Source organism: Leiobunum rupestre, chromosome 1, assembly GCF_980474605.1.
Source record: "Leiobunum rupestre chromosome 1, qqLeiRupe1.1.hap1, whole genome shotgun sequence".
Taxonomy (NCBI): Eukaryota; Metazoa; Arthropoda; class Arachnida; order Opiliones; family Sclerosomatidae; genus Leiobunum; species Leiobunum rupestre.
Window position 1 is genome coordinate 8,985,817 of NC_143384.1, and position 14,034 is coordinate 8,999,850.

The 14,034-nt window shown below is 44.4% G+C and overlaps 16 non-coding genes across 16 annotated transcripts; all 16 read right to left on the bottom strand.

Moving 5' to 3' along the window:
* Positions 1-424: 424 nt before the first annotated feature.
* Positions 425-516, bottom strand: TRNAI-UAU (transfer RNA isoleucine (anticodon UAU)). The gene is given in 2 exon segments: positions 425-460; positions 479-516. It is a non-coding gene; the product is annotated as a tRNA-Ile (tRNA).
* A 385-nt stretch (positions 517-901) lies between these two features.
* TRNAL-UAA (transfer RNA leucine (anticodon UAA)) lies at positions 902-993 on the bottom strand. Its single transcript is given in 2 exon segments — positions 902-937; positions 956-993. It is a non-coding gene; the product is annotated as a tRNA-Leu (tRNA).
* Positions 994-1,378: 385 nt separating this feature from the next.
* TRNAI-UAU (transfer RNA isoleucine (anticodon UAU)) lies at positions 1,379-1,470 on the bottom strand. The gene is given in 2 exon segments: positions 1,379-1,414; positions 1,433-1,470. It is a non-coding gene; the product is annotated as a tRNA-Ile (tRNA).
* A 385-nt stretch (positions 1,471-1,855) lies between these two features.
* On the bottom strand, positions 1,856-1,947 carry TRNAI-UAU (transfer RNA isoleucine (anticodon UAU)). The gene is given in 2 exon segments: positions 1,856-1,891; positions 1,910-1,947. It is a non-coding gene; the product is annotated as a tRNA-Ile (tRNA).
* Positions 1,948-2,650: 703 nt separating this feature from the next.
* On the bottom strand, positions 2,651-2,742 carry TRNAI-UAU (transfer RNA isoleucine (anticodon UAU)). Its single transcript is given in 2 exon segments — positions 2,651-2,686; positions 2,705-2,742. It is a non-coding gene; the product is annotated as a tRNA-Ile (tRNA).
* A 384-nt stretch (positions 2,743-3,126) lies between these two features.
* Positions 3,127-3,218, bottom strand: TRNAI-UAU (transfer RNA isoleucine (anticodon UAU)). The gene is given in 2 exon segments: positions 3,127-3,162; positions 3,181-3,218. It is a non-coding gene; the product is annotated as a tRNA-Ile (tRNA).
* Positions 3,219-5,345: 2,127 nt separating this feature from the next.
* TRNAR-UCU (transfer RNA arginine (anticodon UCU)) lies at positions 5,346-5,437 on the bottom strand. The gene is given in 2 exon segments: positions 5,346-5,381; positions 5,400-5,437. It is a non-coding gene; the product is annotated as a tRNA-Arg (tRNA).
* Positions 5,438-5,504: 67 nt separating this feature from the next.
* Positions 5,505-5,596, bottom strand: TRNAI-UAU (transfer RNA isoleucine (anticodon UAU)). Its single transcript is given in 2 exon segments — positions 5,505-5,540; positions 5,559-5,596. It is a non-coding gene; the product is annotated as a tRNA-Ile (tRNA).
* A 703-nt stretch (positions 5,597-6,299) lies between these two features.
* Positions 6,300-6,391, bottom strand: TRNAI-UAU (transfer RNA isoleucine (anticodon UAU)). Its single transcript is given in 2 exon segments — positions 6,300-6,335; positions 6,354-6,391. It is a non-coding gene; the product is annotated as a tRNA-Ile (tRNA).
* A 381-nt stretch (positions 6,392-6,772) lies between these two features.
* TRNAI-UAU (transfer RNA isoleucine (anticodon UAU)) lies at positions 6,773-6,865 on the bottom strand. The gene is given in 2 exon segments: positions 6,773-6,809; positions 6,828-6,865. It is a non-coding gene; the product is annotated as a tRNA-Ile (tRNA).
* Positions 6,866-7,567: 702 nt separating this feature from the next.
* TRNAI-UAU (transfer RNA isoleucine (anticodon UAU)) lies at positions 7,568-7,660 on the bottom strand. The gene is given in 2 exon segments: positions 7,568-7,604; positions 7,623-7,660. It is a non-coding gene; the product is annotated as a tRNA-Ile (tRNA).
* Positions 7,661-7,886: 226 nt separating this feature from the next.
* On the bottom strand, positions 7,887-7,978 carry TRNAI-UAU (transfer RNA isoleucine (anticodon UAU)). The gene is given in 2 exon segments: positions 7,887-7,922; positions 7,941-7,978. It is a non-coding gene; the product is annotated as a tRNA-Ile (tRNA).
* A 1,498-nt stretch (positions 7,979-9,476) lies between these two features.
* On the bottom strand, positions 9,477-9,568 carry TRNAI-UAU (transfer RNA isoleucine (anticodon UAU)). The gene is given in 2 exon segments: positions 9,477-9,512; positions 9,531-9,568. It is a non-coding gene; the product is annotated as a tRNA-Ile (tRNA).
* Positions 9,569-9,635: 67 nt separating this feature from the next.
* Positions 9,636-9,727, bottom strand: TRNAI-UAU (transfer RNA isoleucine (anticodon UAU)). Its single transcript is given in 2 exon segments — positions 9,636-9,671; positions 9,690-9,727. It is a non-coding gene; the product is annotated as a tRNA-Ile (tRNA).
* A 542-nt stretch (positions 9,728-10,269) lies between these two features.
* On the bottom strand, positions 10,270-10,361 carry TRNAI-UAU (transfer RNA isoleucine (anticodon UAU)). Its single transcript is given in 2 exon segments — positions 10,270-10,305; positions 10,324-10,361. It is a non-coding gene; the product is annotated as a tRNA-Ile (tRNA).
* Positions 10,362-13,126: 2,765 nt separating this feature from the next.
* On the bottom strand, positions 13,127-13,218 carry TRNAI-UAU (transfer RNA isoleucine (anticodon UAU)). The gene is given in 2 exon segments: positions 13,127-13,162; positions 13,181-13,218. It is a non-coding gene; the product is annotated as a tRNA-Ile (tRNA).
* Positions 13,219-14,034: the final 816 nt, after the last annotated feature.

The window sequence follows — 14,034 nt, forward strand, 5'->3', positions numbered from 1 at the left end:
GTATAAGTACCGCGCCCTTACCAATTGCGCCTTAGGGGATTGTATCGAGTAGATAACGGTATTTTGTTCCACAATAAGAAAAGTTTACAAAATCGAAAAATTACTCTTTCCCAGGTGAGGCTCGATCTCACAACCTCGGCATTTCTCGGCTGTACTGCTGTATAAGTACCGCGCGCTTACCAATTGCGCCACAGGGGATTGTGTCGAGTAGATAACTGTATTTTGTACGACAAGAAGAAAAGGTTACAAAATCGAAACGGTATTCTCCCCAAGGTGAGGCTCGAACTCACAACCTCGGCATTTCTCGGCTGTACTGCTGTATAAGTACCGCGCGCTTACCAATTGCGCAACAGGGGATTGTGTCAACTGGACAACTGTATTTTGCACGACAAGAAGAAAAGGTAACAAAATCGAAAAATTACTCTTCCCCAGGTGAGGCTCGAACTCACAACCTCGGCATTTCTCGACTGTACTGCTGTATAAGTACCGCGCGCTAACCAATTGCGCCACAGGGGATTGTATCGATGAGTAAACTGTATTTTGCACGACAAGAAGAATAGGTTACAAAATCAAAAAGGAACTTTTCCCCAGGTGAGGCTCGAACTCACAACCTCGGCATTTCTTGGCTGTACTGCTGTATTAGTACCGCGCGCTAGCCAATTGCGCTACAGGGTATTGTATCTTATAGATAACTGCATTTTGTTCCACAATAAGAAAAGGTTACAAAATCGAAAAATTACTCTTCCCCAGGTGAGTCTCGAACTTACAACCTCGGCATTTCTCGGCTGTACTGCTGTATAAGTACCGCGCGCTTACCAATTGCGCAACAGGGGATTGTGTCAACTGGATAACTGTATTTTGCACGACAAGAAGAAAAGGTAACAAAATCGAAAAATTACTCTTCCCCAGGTGAGGCTCGAACTCACAACCTCGGCATTTCTAGGCTGTACTGCTGTTTAAGTACCACGCGCTAACCAATTGCGCCACAGGGGATTGAATCGCCTAGCTTACTTTATTTTGTACCACAAGAAGAAAAGGTTACAAAATCGAAAATGTACTTTTCCTAAGGTGAGGCTCGAAAACACAACCTCGGCATTTCTAGGCTGTACTGCTGTATAAGTACCGCGCACTAACACATTTTGCCACAGGGGATTGAATCGCCTAGCTTACTTTATTTTGTACCACAAGAAGAAAAGGTTACAAAATCGAAAATGTACTTTTCCCCAGGTGAGGTTTGAATTCACAACCTCGGCTTTTCTCGGCTGTACTGCTGTATAAGTACCGCGCGCTAACCAATTGCGCCACAGGGGATTGTATCAACTAGATAACTGTATTTTGCACGACAGGAAGAAAAGGTAACAAAATCGAAAAATTACTCTTCCCCAGGTGAGGCTCGAACTCACAACCTCGGCATTTCTCGACTGTACTGCTGTATAAGTACCGCGCACTAACCAATTGCGCCACAGGGGATTGTATCGAGTAGATAACTGTATTTTGTACGACAAGAAGAAAAGGTTACAAAATCGAAAAGGTACTTTTCCCCAGGTGAGGCTCGAACTCAAAACCTCGGCATTTCTTGGCTGTACTGCTGTATAAGTACCGCGCGCTAGCCAATTGCGCTACAGGGTATCGTATCTTATAGATAACTGCATTTTGTTCCACAATAAGAAAAGGTTACAAAATCGAAAAATTACTCTTCCCCAGGTGAGTCTCGAACTTACAACCTCGGCATTTCTCGGCTGTACTGCTGTATAAGTACCGCGCGCTAACCAATTGCGCCACAGGGGATTGTATCAGCTAGATAACTGTATTTTGCACGACAGGAAGAAAAGGTAACAAAATCGAAAAATTACTCTTCCCCAGGTGAGGCTCGAACTCACAACCTCGGCATTTCTCGACTGTACTGCTGTATAAGTACCGCGCGCTAACCAATTGCGCCACAGGGGATTGTATCGAGTAGATAACTGTATTTTGTACGACAAGAAGAAAAGGTTACAAAATCGAAAAGGTACTTTTCCCCAGGTGAGGCTCGAACTCAAAACCTCGGCATTTCTTGGCTGTACTGCTGTATAAGTACCGCGCGCTAGCCAATTGCACTACAGGGTATTGTATCTTATAGATAACTGCATTTTGCACGACAAGAAGAAAAGGTTACAAAATCGAAAAGGTACTTTTCCCCAGTTGAGGCTTGAACTCACAACCTCGGCATTTCTCGGCTGTACTGCAGTAAAAGTACCGCGCGCTAGCCAATTGCTCTACAGGGGATTGTATCAATTAGATAACTGTAGTTTGTTCCACAATAAGATAAGGTTACAAAATCGATAAATTACTCTTCCACAGGTGAGGCTCGAACTCACAATCTCGGTATTTCTCGGCTGTACTGCTGTATAAGTACGACGCGCTAACCAATTGCGCCACGGGGGATTGTATCAACTAGATAACTGTATTTTGCACGACAAGAAGAAAAGGTTACAAAATCAAAAAATTACTCTTCCCCAGGTGAGGCTCGAACCCACAACCTTGGCATTTTTCGGCTGTACTGCTGTATAAGTACCGCGCGCTTACCAATTGCGCCACAGGGGATTGTATAAACTGGATAACTGTATTTTGCACGACAAGAAGAAAAGGTTACAAAATCGAAAAATTACTCTTCCCCAGGTGAGGCTCGAACTCACAACCTCGGCATTTCTCGGATGTACTGCTGTATAAGTACCGCGCGCTAACCAATTGCGCCACAGGAGATTGTATCGATTAGATAACTGTTTTTTGCACGACAAGAAGAAAAGGTTACAAAATCGAAAAGTTACTTTTTCCCAGGTGAGGCTCGAACTCACAAACTCGTCATTTCTGGGCTGTACTATTGTAAAAGTACCGCGCGCTAACCAATCGCGCCACAGGAGATTGTATCATATAGATAACTGTATTTATCACGACAAGAAGAAAAGGTTACAAAATCAAAACGGTATTCTCCCCAAGGGGAGGCTCGAACTCACAACCTCGGCAATTCTCGGCTGTACTGCTGTATAAGTACCGCGCCCTTACCAATTGCGCCACAGGGGATTGTATCGAGTAGATAACTGTATTTTGTAAGACAAGAAGAAAAGGTTACAAAATCGAAAAGGTATTTTCCCCAGGTGAGGCTCGAACTCACAACCTCAGCATTTCTCGGCTGTACTGCTGTATAAGTACCACGCGCTAACCAATTGCGCCACAGGGGATTGTATCGAGTAGATAACTGTATTTCGTACGACAAGAAGAAAAGGTTACAAAATCGAAAAGGTACTTTTCCCCAGGTGAGGCTCGAACTCACAACCTCAGCATTTCTCGGCTGTACTGCTGTATAAGTACCGCGCGCTAGCCAATTGCGCCACAGGGGATTGTATCAAGTAGAGAACTCTATTTTGCACGATAAGAAGAAAAGGTTACAAAATCGAAAAAGTACTTTTCCCCAGGTGAGGCTCGAACTCACAACCTCGGCATTTCTCGTTTGTACTGCTGTAGAAGTACCGCGCACTAACCAATTGCGCCACAGGGAATTGTATCAACCCGATAACTGTATTTTGCACGACATGAAGAAAAGGTTACAAAATCGAAAAAGCACTTTTCCCCGGGTGAGGCTCGAACTCACATACTCGGCATTTCTCGGCTGTACTATTGTAAAAGTACCGCGCGCTAACCAATTGCGCCACAGGAGATTGTATCATATACATAACTGTATTTATCACGACAAGAAGAAAAGGTTACAAAATCGAAACGGTATTCTCCCCAAGGGGAGGCTTGAACTCACAACCTCGGCACTTCTCGGCTGTACTGCTGTATAAGTACCGCGCCCTTACCAATTGCGCCACAGGGGATTGTACCGAGTAGATAACTGTATTTTGTACGACAAGAAGAAAAGGTTATAAAATCGAAAAGGTACTCTTCCCAAGGTGAGGCTCGAACTCACATCCTCGGCATTTCTCGGCTGTACTGCTGTAAAAGTACCGCGCGCTAGCCAATTGCGCCACAGGGGATTGTATCATGTAGAGAACTGTATTTTGCACGACAAGAAGAAAAGGTTACAAAATCGAAAAAGTTCTTTTCGCCAGGTAAGGCTCGAACTCACAACCTCGGCATTTCTCGGCTGTACTGCTGTATAAGTACCACGCGCTAACCAATTGCGCCACAGGGGATTTTATCAAGTAGGTAAGTGTATTTTGCACGACAAGAAGAAAAGGTTACAAAATCGAAAAGGTACTTTTCCCCAGGTGAGGCTCGAACTCACAACCTCGGCATTTCTCGGCTGTACTGCTGAAGTACCGCGCGCTAACCAATTGCGTCACAGGAGATTGTATCATATAGATAACTGTATTTATCACGACAAGAAGAAAAGGTTACAAAATCGAAACGGTATTCTCCCCAAGGGGAGGCTCGAACTCACAAACTCAGCATTTCTCGGCTGTACTGCCGTATAAGTACCACGCGCTAACCAATTGCGCCACAGGGGATTGTATCGAATAAATATTTTTTTTTTTACGACAAGAAGAAAAGGTTACAAAATCGAAAAGGTACTTTTCTCCAGGTGAGGCTCGAACTCACAACCTCGGCATTTCTCGTTTGTACTGCTGTAGAAGTACCGCGCACTAACCAATTGCGCCACAGGGGATTGTATCAAGCTGATAACTGTATTTTGCACGACATGAAGAAAAGGTTACAAAATCGAAAAAGCACTTTTCCCCGGGTGAGGCTCGAACTCACAACCTCGGCATTTCTCGGCTGTACTGCTGTATAAGTACCACGCGCTAACCAATTGCGTCACAGGGGATTGTATCAAGTAGGTAAGTGTATTTTGCACGACAAAAAGAAAAGGTTACAAAATCGAAAAGGTACTTTTCCCCAGGTGAGGCTCGAACTCACAACCTCGGCATTTCTCGGCTGTACTGCTGAGGTACCGCGCGCTAACCAATTGCGCCACAGGAGATTGTATCATATAGATAACTGTATTTATCACGACAAGAAGAAAAGGTTACAAAATCGAAACGGTATTCTCCCCAAGGGGAGGCTCGAACTCACAACCTCAGCATTTCTCGGCTGTACTGCCGTATAAGTACCACGCGCTAACCAATTGCGCCACAGGGGATTGTATCGAGTAAATAACTGTATTTTGTACGACAAGAAGAAAAGGTTACAAAATCGAAAAGGTACTTTTCCCCAGGTGAGGCTCGAACTCACAACCTCAGCATTTCTCGGCTGTACTGCTGTTTAAGTACCGCGCGCTAGCCAATTGCGCCACAGGGGATTGTATCAAGTAGTGAACTGTATTTTGCACGATAAGAAGAAAAGGTTACAAAATCGAAAAAGTACTTTTCCCCAGGTGAGGCTCGAACTCACAACCTCGGCATTTCTCGTTTGTACTGCTGTAGAAGTACCGCGCACTAACCAATTGCGCCACAGGGGATTGTATCAAGCTGATAACTGTATTTTGCACGACATGAAGAAAAGGTTACAAAATCGAAAAAGCACTTTTCCCCGGGTGAGGCTCGAACTCACATCCTCGGCATTTCTCGGCTGTACTGCTGTATAAGTACCACGCGCTAACCAATTGCGCCACAGGGGATTGTATCAAGTAGGTAAGTGTATTTTGCACGACAAGAAGAAAAGGTTACAAAATCGAAAAGGCACTTTTCCCCGGGTGAGGCTCGAACTCACAACCTCGGCATTTCTCGGCTGTACTATTGTAAAAGTACCGAGCGCTAACCAATTGCGCCACAGGAGATTGTCTCATATAGATAACTGTAATTATCACGACAAGAAGAAAAGGTTACAAAATCGAAACGGTATTCTCCCCAAGGGGAGGCTCGAACTCACAACCTCGGCAATTCTCGGCTGTACTGCTGTATAAGTACCGCGCCCTTACCAATTGCGCCACAGGGGATTGTATCGAGTAGATAACTGTATTTTGTACGACAAGAAGAAAATGTTACAAAATCGAAAAGGTACTTTTCCCCAGGTGAGGCTCGAACTCACAACCTCAGCATTTCTCGGCTGTACTGCTGTATTAGTACCGCGCGCTAACCAATTGCGCCACAGGAGATTGTATTAAGTAGGTAACTGTATTTTGCACGACAAGAAGAAAAGGTTACAAAATCGAAAAGGTACTTTTCCCAAGGTGAGGCTCGAACTCACAACCTCGGCATTTCTCGGCTGTACTGCTGTATAAGTACCGCGCGCTTACCAATTGCGCCACAGGGGATTGTTTCAACTAGATAACTGTATTTTGCACGACAAGAAGAAAAGGTTACAAAATCGAAAAATTACTCTTCCCCAGGTGAGGCTCGAACTCACAACCTCGGCATTTCTCGACTGTACTGCTGTATAAGTACCGCGCGCTAACCAATTGCGCCACAGGGGATTGTATCGGGTACATAACTGTATTTTGTACGACAAGAAGAAAAGGTTACAAAATCGAAAAGGTTTTCCCCAGGTGAGGCTCGAACTCACAACCTCGGCCTTTCTCGACTGTACTGCTGTATAAGTACCGCGCGCTAGCCAATTGCGCTTCAGGGGATTGTATCAAATAGATAACGGTATTTTGTTCCACAATAAGAAAAGTTTACAAAATCGAAAAATTACTCTTTCCCAGGTGAGGCTCGATCTCACAACCTCGGCATTTCTCGGCTGTACTGCTGTATAAGTACCGCGCGCTTACCAATTGCGCCACAGGGGATTGTATCGAGTAGATAACTGTATTTTGTACGACAAGAAGAAAAGGTTACAAAATCGAAACGGTATTCTCCCCAAGGTGAGGCTCGAACTCACAACCTCGGCATTTCTCGGCTGTACTGCTGTATAAGTACCGCGCGCTTACCAATTGCGCCACAGGGGATTGTGTCAACTGGATAACTGTATTTTGCACGACAATAAGAAAAGGTTACAAAATCGAAAAATTACTCTTCCCCAGGTGAGGCTCGAACTCACAACCTCAGCATTTCTCGGCTGTACTGCTATATAAGTACCGCGCGCTAACTAATTGCGCTACAGGGAATTGTATCGATACGTAAACTGTATTTTGCATGACAAGAAGAAAAGGTTACAAAATCGAAAAGGTACTTTTCCCCAGGTGAGGTTTGAACTCACAACCTCGGCTTTTCTCGGCTGTACTGCTGTATAAGTACCGCGCGCTAACCAATTGCGCCACAGGGGATTGTATCAACTAGATAACTGTATTTTGCACGACAGGAAGAAAAGGTAACAAAATCGAAAAATTACTCTTCCCCAGGTGAGGCTCGAACTCACAACCTCGGCGTTTCTCGACTGTACTATTGTAAAAGTACCGCGCGCTAACCAATTGCGCCACAGGAGATTGTATCATTTAGATAACTGTAATTATCACGACAAGAAGAAAAGGTTACAAAATCGAAACGGTATTCTCCCCAAGGGGAGGCTCGAACTCACAACCTCGGCAATTCTCGGCTGTACTGCTGTATAAGTACCGCGCGCTTACCAATTGCGCCACAGGGGATTGTGTCGAGTAGATAACTGTATTTTGTACGACAAGAAGAAAAGGTTACAAAATCGAAACGGTATTCTCCCCAAGGTGAGGCTCGAACTCACAACCTCGGCATTTCTCGGCTGTACTGCTGTATAAGTACCGCGCGCTTACCAATTGCGCCACAGGGGATTGTGTCGAGTAGATAACTGTATTTTGTACGACAAGAAGAAAAGGTTACAAAATCGAAACGGTATTCTCCCCAAGGTGAGGCTCGAACTCACAACCTCGGCATTTCTCGGCTGTACTGCTGTATAAGTACCGCGCGCTTACCAATTGCGCAACAGGGGATTGTGTCAACTGGATAACTGTATTTTGCACGACAAGAAGAAAAGGTAACAAAATCGAAAAATTACTCTTCCCCAGGTGAGGCTCGAACTCACAACCTCGGCATTTCTCGACTGTACTGCTGTATAAGTACCGCGCGCTAACCAATTGCGCCACAGGGGATTGTATCGATGAGTAAACTGTATTTTGCACGACAAGAAGAATAGGTTACAAAATCAAAAAGGAACTTTTCCCCAGGTGAGGCTCGAACTCACAACCTCGGCATTTCTTGGCTGTACTGCTGTATTAGTACCGCGCGCTAGCCAATTGCGCTACAGGGTATTGTATCTTACAGATAACTGCATTTTGTTCCACAATAAGAAAAGGTTACAAAATCGAAAAATTACTCTTCCCCAGGTGAGTCTCGAACTTACAACCTCGGCATTTCTCGGCTGTACTGCTGTATAAGTACCGCGCGCTTACCAATTGCGCCACAGGGGATTGTGTCAACTGGATAACTGTATTTTGCACAACAAGAAGAAAAGGTTACAAAATCGAAAAATAACTCTTCCCCAGTTGAGGCTCGAACTCACAACCTCAGCATTTCTCGGCTGTACTGCTGTATAAGTACCGCGCGCTAACTAATTGCGCCACAGGGGAATGTATCGATGAGTAAACTGTATTTTGCACGACAAGAAGAATAGGTTACAAAATCAAAAAGGTACTTTTCCCCAGGTGAGGCTCGAACTCACAACCTCGGCATTTCTTGGCTGTACTGCTGTATTAGTACCGCGCGCTAGCGAATTGCGCTACAGGGTATTGTATCTTATAGATAACTGCATTTTGTTCCACAATAAGAAAAGGTTACAAAATCGAAAAATTACTCTTCCCCAGTTGAGGCTCGAACTCACAACCTCAGCATTTCTCGGCTGTACTGCTGTATAAGTACCGCGCGCTAACTAATTGCGCCACAGGGGATTGTATCGATGAGTAAACTGTATTTTGCACGACAAGAAGAATAGGTTACAAAATTAAAAAGGTACTTTTCCCCAGGTGAGTCTCGAACTTACAAGCTCGGCATTTCTCGGCTGTACTGCTGTATAAGTACCGCGCGCTTACCAATTGCGCCACAGGGGATTGTGTCAACTGGATAACTGTATTTTGCACGACAGGAAGAAAAGGTAACAAAATCGAAAAATTACTCTTCCCCAGGTGAGGCTCGAACTCACAACCTCGGCATTTCTCGACTGTACTATTGTAAAAGTACCGCGCGCTAACCAATTGCGCCACAGGAGATTGTATCATATAGATAACTGTAATTATCACGACAAGAAGAAAAGGTTACAAAATCGAAACGGTATTCTCCCCAAGGGGAGGCTCGAACTCTCAACCTCGGCAATTCTCGGCTGTACTGCTGTATAAGTACCGCGCCCTTACCAATTGCGCCACAGGGGATTGTGTCGAGTAGATAACTGTATTTTGTACGACAAGAAGAATAGGTTACAAAATCGAAACGGTATTCTCCCCAAGGTGAGGCTCGAACTCACAACCTCGGCATTTCTCGGCTGTACTGCTGTATAAGTACCGCGCGCTTACCAATTGCGCAACAGGGGATTGTGTCAACTGGATAACTGTATTTTGCACGACAAGAAGAAAAGGTAACAAAATCGAAAAATTACTCTTCCCCAGGTGAGGCTCGAACTCACAACCTCGGCATTTCTCGACTGTACTGCTGTATAAGTACCGCGCGCTAACCAATTGCGCCACAGGGGATTGTATCGATGAGTAAACTGTATTTTGCACGACAAGAAGAATAGGTTACAAAATCAAAAAGGAACTTTTCCCCAGGTGAGGCTCGAACTCACAACCTCGGCATTTCTTGGCTGTACTGCTGTATAAGTACCGCGCGCTAACTAATTGCGCCACAGGGGATTGTATCGATGAGTAAACTGTATTTTGCACGACAAGAAGAATAGGTTACAAAATTAAAAAGGTACTTTTCCCCAGGTGAGTCTCGAACTTACAAGCTCGGCATTTCTCGGCTGTACTGCTGTATAAGTACCGCGCGCTAACCAATTGCGCCACAGGGGATTGTATCGATTAGATAACTGTATTTTGCACGACAAGAAGAAAAGGTTACAAAATCGAAAAGGCACTTTTCCCCGGGTGAGGCTCGAACTCACAACCTCGGCATTTCTCGACTGTACTGCTGTATAAGTACCGCGCTAACCAATTGCGCCACAGGGGATTGTGTCGATTAGATAACTGTATTTTGCACGACAAGAAGAAAAGGTTACAAAATCGAAAAGGCACTTTTCCCCGGGTGAGGCTCGAACTCACAACCTCGGCATTTCTCGGCTGTACTATTGTAAAAGTACCGCGCGCTAAACAATTGCGCCACAGGAGATTCTATCACATAGATAACTGTATTTATCACGACAAGAAGAAAAGGTTACAAAATCGAAAAGGTACTTTTCCCCAGGTGAGACTCGAACTCACAACCTCGGCATTTCTCGACTGTACTGCTGTATAAGTACCGCGCGCTAACCAATTGCGCCACAGGGGATTGTATCGATTAGATAACTGTATTTTGCACGACAAGAAGAAAAGGTTACAAAATCGAAAAGGCACTTTTCCCCGGGTGAGGCTCGAACTCACAACCTCGGCATTTCTCGACTGTACTGCTGTATAAGTACCGCGTTAACCAATTGCGCCACAGGGGATTGTATCGATTAGATAACTGTATTTTGCACGACAAGAAGAAAAGGTTACAAAATCGAAAAGGCACTTTTCCCCGGGTGAGGCTCGAACTCACAACCTCGGCATTTCTCGGCTGTACTATTGTAAAAGTACCGCGCGCTAAACAATTGCGCCACAGGAGATTCTATCACATAGATAACTGTATTTATCACGACAAGAAGAAAAGGTTACAAAATCGAAAAGGTACTTTTCCCCAGGTGAGACTCGAACTCACAACCTCGGCATTTCTTGGCTGTACTGCTGTATTAGTACCGCGCGCTAGCCAATTGCGCTACAGGGTATTGTATCTTATAGATAACTGCATTTTGTTCCACAATAAGAAAAGGTTACAAAATCGAAAAGTTACTCTTCCCCAGGTGAGTCTCGAACTTACAACCTCGGCATTTCTCGGCTGTACTGCTGTATAAGTACCGCGCGCTTACCAATTGCGCCACAGGGGATTGTGTCAACTGGATAACTGTATTTTGCACAACAAGAAGAAAAGGTTACAAAATCGAAAAATAACTCTTCCCCAGTTGAGGCTCGAACTCACAACCTCAGCATTTCTCGGCTGTACTGCTGTATAAGTACCGCGCGCTAACTAATTGCGCTACAGGGTATTGTATCTTATAGATAACTGCATTTTGTTCCACAATAAGAAAAGGTTACAATATCGAAAAATTACTCTTCCCTAGGTGAGGCTCGAACTCACAACCTCAGCATTTCTCGGCTGTACTGCTGTATAAGTACCGCGCGCTAACTAATTGCGCCACAGGGGATTGTATCGATGAGTAAACTGTATTTTGCACGACAAGAAGAATAGGTTACAAAATTAAAAAGGTACTTTTCCCCAGGTGAGTCTCGAACTTACAAGCTCGGCATTTCTCGGCTGTACTGCTGTATAAGTACCGCGCGCTAACCAATTGCGCCACAGGGGATTGTATCGATTAGATAACTGTATTTTGCACGACAAGAAGAAAAGGTTACAAAATCGAAAAGGCACTTTTCCCCTTGTGAGGCTCGAATTCACAACCTCGGCATTTCTCGACTGTACTGCTGTATAAGTACCGCGCTAACCAATTGCGCCACAGGGGATTGTATCGATTAGATAACTGTATTTTGCACGACAAGAAGAAAAGGTTACAAAATCGAAAAGGCACTTTTCCCCGGGTGAGGCTCGAACTCACAACCTCGGCATTTCTCGGCTGTACTATTGTAAAAGTACCGCGCGCTAAACAATTGCGCCACAGGAGATTCTATCACATAGATAACTGTATTTATCACGACAAGAAGAAAAGGTTACAAAATCGAAAAGGTACTTTTCCCCAGGTGAGACTCGAAATCACAGCCTCGGCATTTCTCGGCTGGACTGCTGTATAAGTACCGCGCGCTAGCCAATTGCGCTACAGGGGATTGTATCATATAGATAACGGTATTTTGTTGCACAATAAGAAAAGTTTACAAAATAAAAAAATTACTCTTTCCCAGGTGAGGCTCGAACTCACAAACTCGGCATTTCTCGGCTGTACTGCTGTATAAATACCGCGCGCTAGCCTATTGCGCTACAGGGGATTGTATCAAATTGAGAACTGTATTTTGTTCCACAAGAAGTTAAGGTTACAAAATCGAAAAGGTACTTTTCCCAGTTGAGACTCGAACTCACAGCCTCGGCATTTCTCGGCTGGACTTCTGTATAAATACCGCGCGCTAACCAATTGTGCCACAGGGGATTGTAACAAGTAGATATTTGTATTTTGCACGACAAGAAGAAAAGGTTACAAAATCGAAAAGGCACTCTTCCCCAGGTGAGGCTCGAAAACACAACATCGGCATTTCTAGGCTGTACTGCTGTTTAAGTACCACGCGCTAACCATTCGCGCTACAGGGGATTGAATCGCCTAGCTTACTTTATTTTGTACCACAAGAAGAAAAGGTTACAAAATCGAAAATGTACTTTTCCTAAGGTGAGGCTCGAAAACACAACCTCGGCATTTCTAGGCTGTACTGCTGTATAAGTACCGCGCGCTAACACATTTTGCCACAGGGGATTGAATCGCCTAGCTTACTTTATTTTGTACCACAAGAAGAAAAGGTTACAAAATCGAAAATGTACTTTTCCCCAGGTGAGGCTTGAACTCACATACTCGGCATTTCTCGGCTGTACTATTGTAAAAGTACCGCGCGCTAACCAATTGCGCCACAGGAGATTGTATCATATACATAACTGTATTTTGCACGACAAGAACAAAAGGTTACAAAATCGAAAAATTACTCCTCCCCAGGTGAGGCTCAAACTCACAAAATCGGCCTTTCTTGGCTGTACTGCTGTATAAGTACCGCGCGCAAACCAATTGCGCCACAGGGGATTGAATCGACTAGATTACTTTATTTTGTACCACAAGAAGAAAAGGTTACAAAATCGAAAATGTACTTTTCCCCACGTGAGGCTCGAAAACACAACCTCGGCATTTCTAGGCTGTACTGCTGTATAAGTACCGCGCGCTAGCCAATTGCGCTACAGGGGATTGTATCATATAGATAACGGTATTTTGTTCCACAATAAGAAAAGTTTACAAAATCAAAAAATTACTCTTTCCCAGGTGAGGCTCGAACTCACAGCCTCGGCATTTCTCTGCTGGACTGCTGTATAAGTACCGCGCGCTAACCAATTGCGCCACAGGGGATTGTATCAAGTAGATAACTGTATTTTGCACGACAAGAAGAAAAGGTTACAAAATCGAAAAGGCACTCTTCCCCAGGTGAGTCTCGAAAACACAACCTCGGCATTTCTAGGCTGTACTGCTGTATAAGTACCGCGCGCTAACACATTTTGCCACAGGGGATTGAATCAACTAGATAACTGTATTTTGAACCACAAGAAGAAAAGGTTACAAAATCGAAAAGGTACTTTTCCCCAGGTGAGGCTCGAAAACACAACCTCGGCATTTCTAGGCTATACTGCTGTATAAGTACCGTGCGCTAGCCAATTGCGCTACAGGGGATTGTATCATATAGATAACGGTATTTTGTTCCACAATAAGAAAAGTTTACAAAAATCGAAAAATTACTCTTTCCCAGGTGAGGCTCGAACTCACAAACTCGGCATTTCTCGGCTGTACTGCTGTATAAATACCGCGCGCTAGCCTATTGCGCTACAGGGGATTGTATCAAATTGAGAACTGTATTTTGTTCCACAAGAAGTTAAGGTTACAAAATCGAAAAGGTACTTTCCCCAGTTGAGACTCGAACTCACAGCCTCGGCATTTCTCGGCTGGACTTCTGTATAAATACCGCGTGCTAACCAATTGCGCCACAGGGGATTGTATCAAGTAGATAACTGTATTTTGCACGACAAGAAGAAAAGGTTACAAAATCGAAAAGGCACTTTTCCCCAGGTGAGGTTTGAATTCACAACCTCGGCTTTTCTCGGCTGTACTGCTGTATAAGTACCGCGCGCTAACCAATTGCGCCACAGGGGATTGTATCAACTAGATAACTGT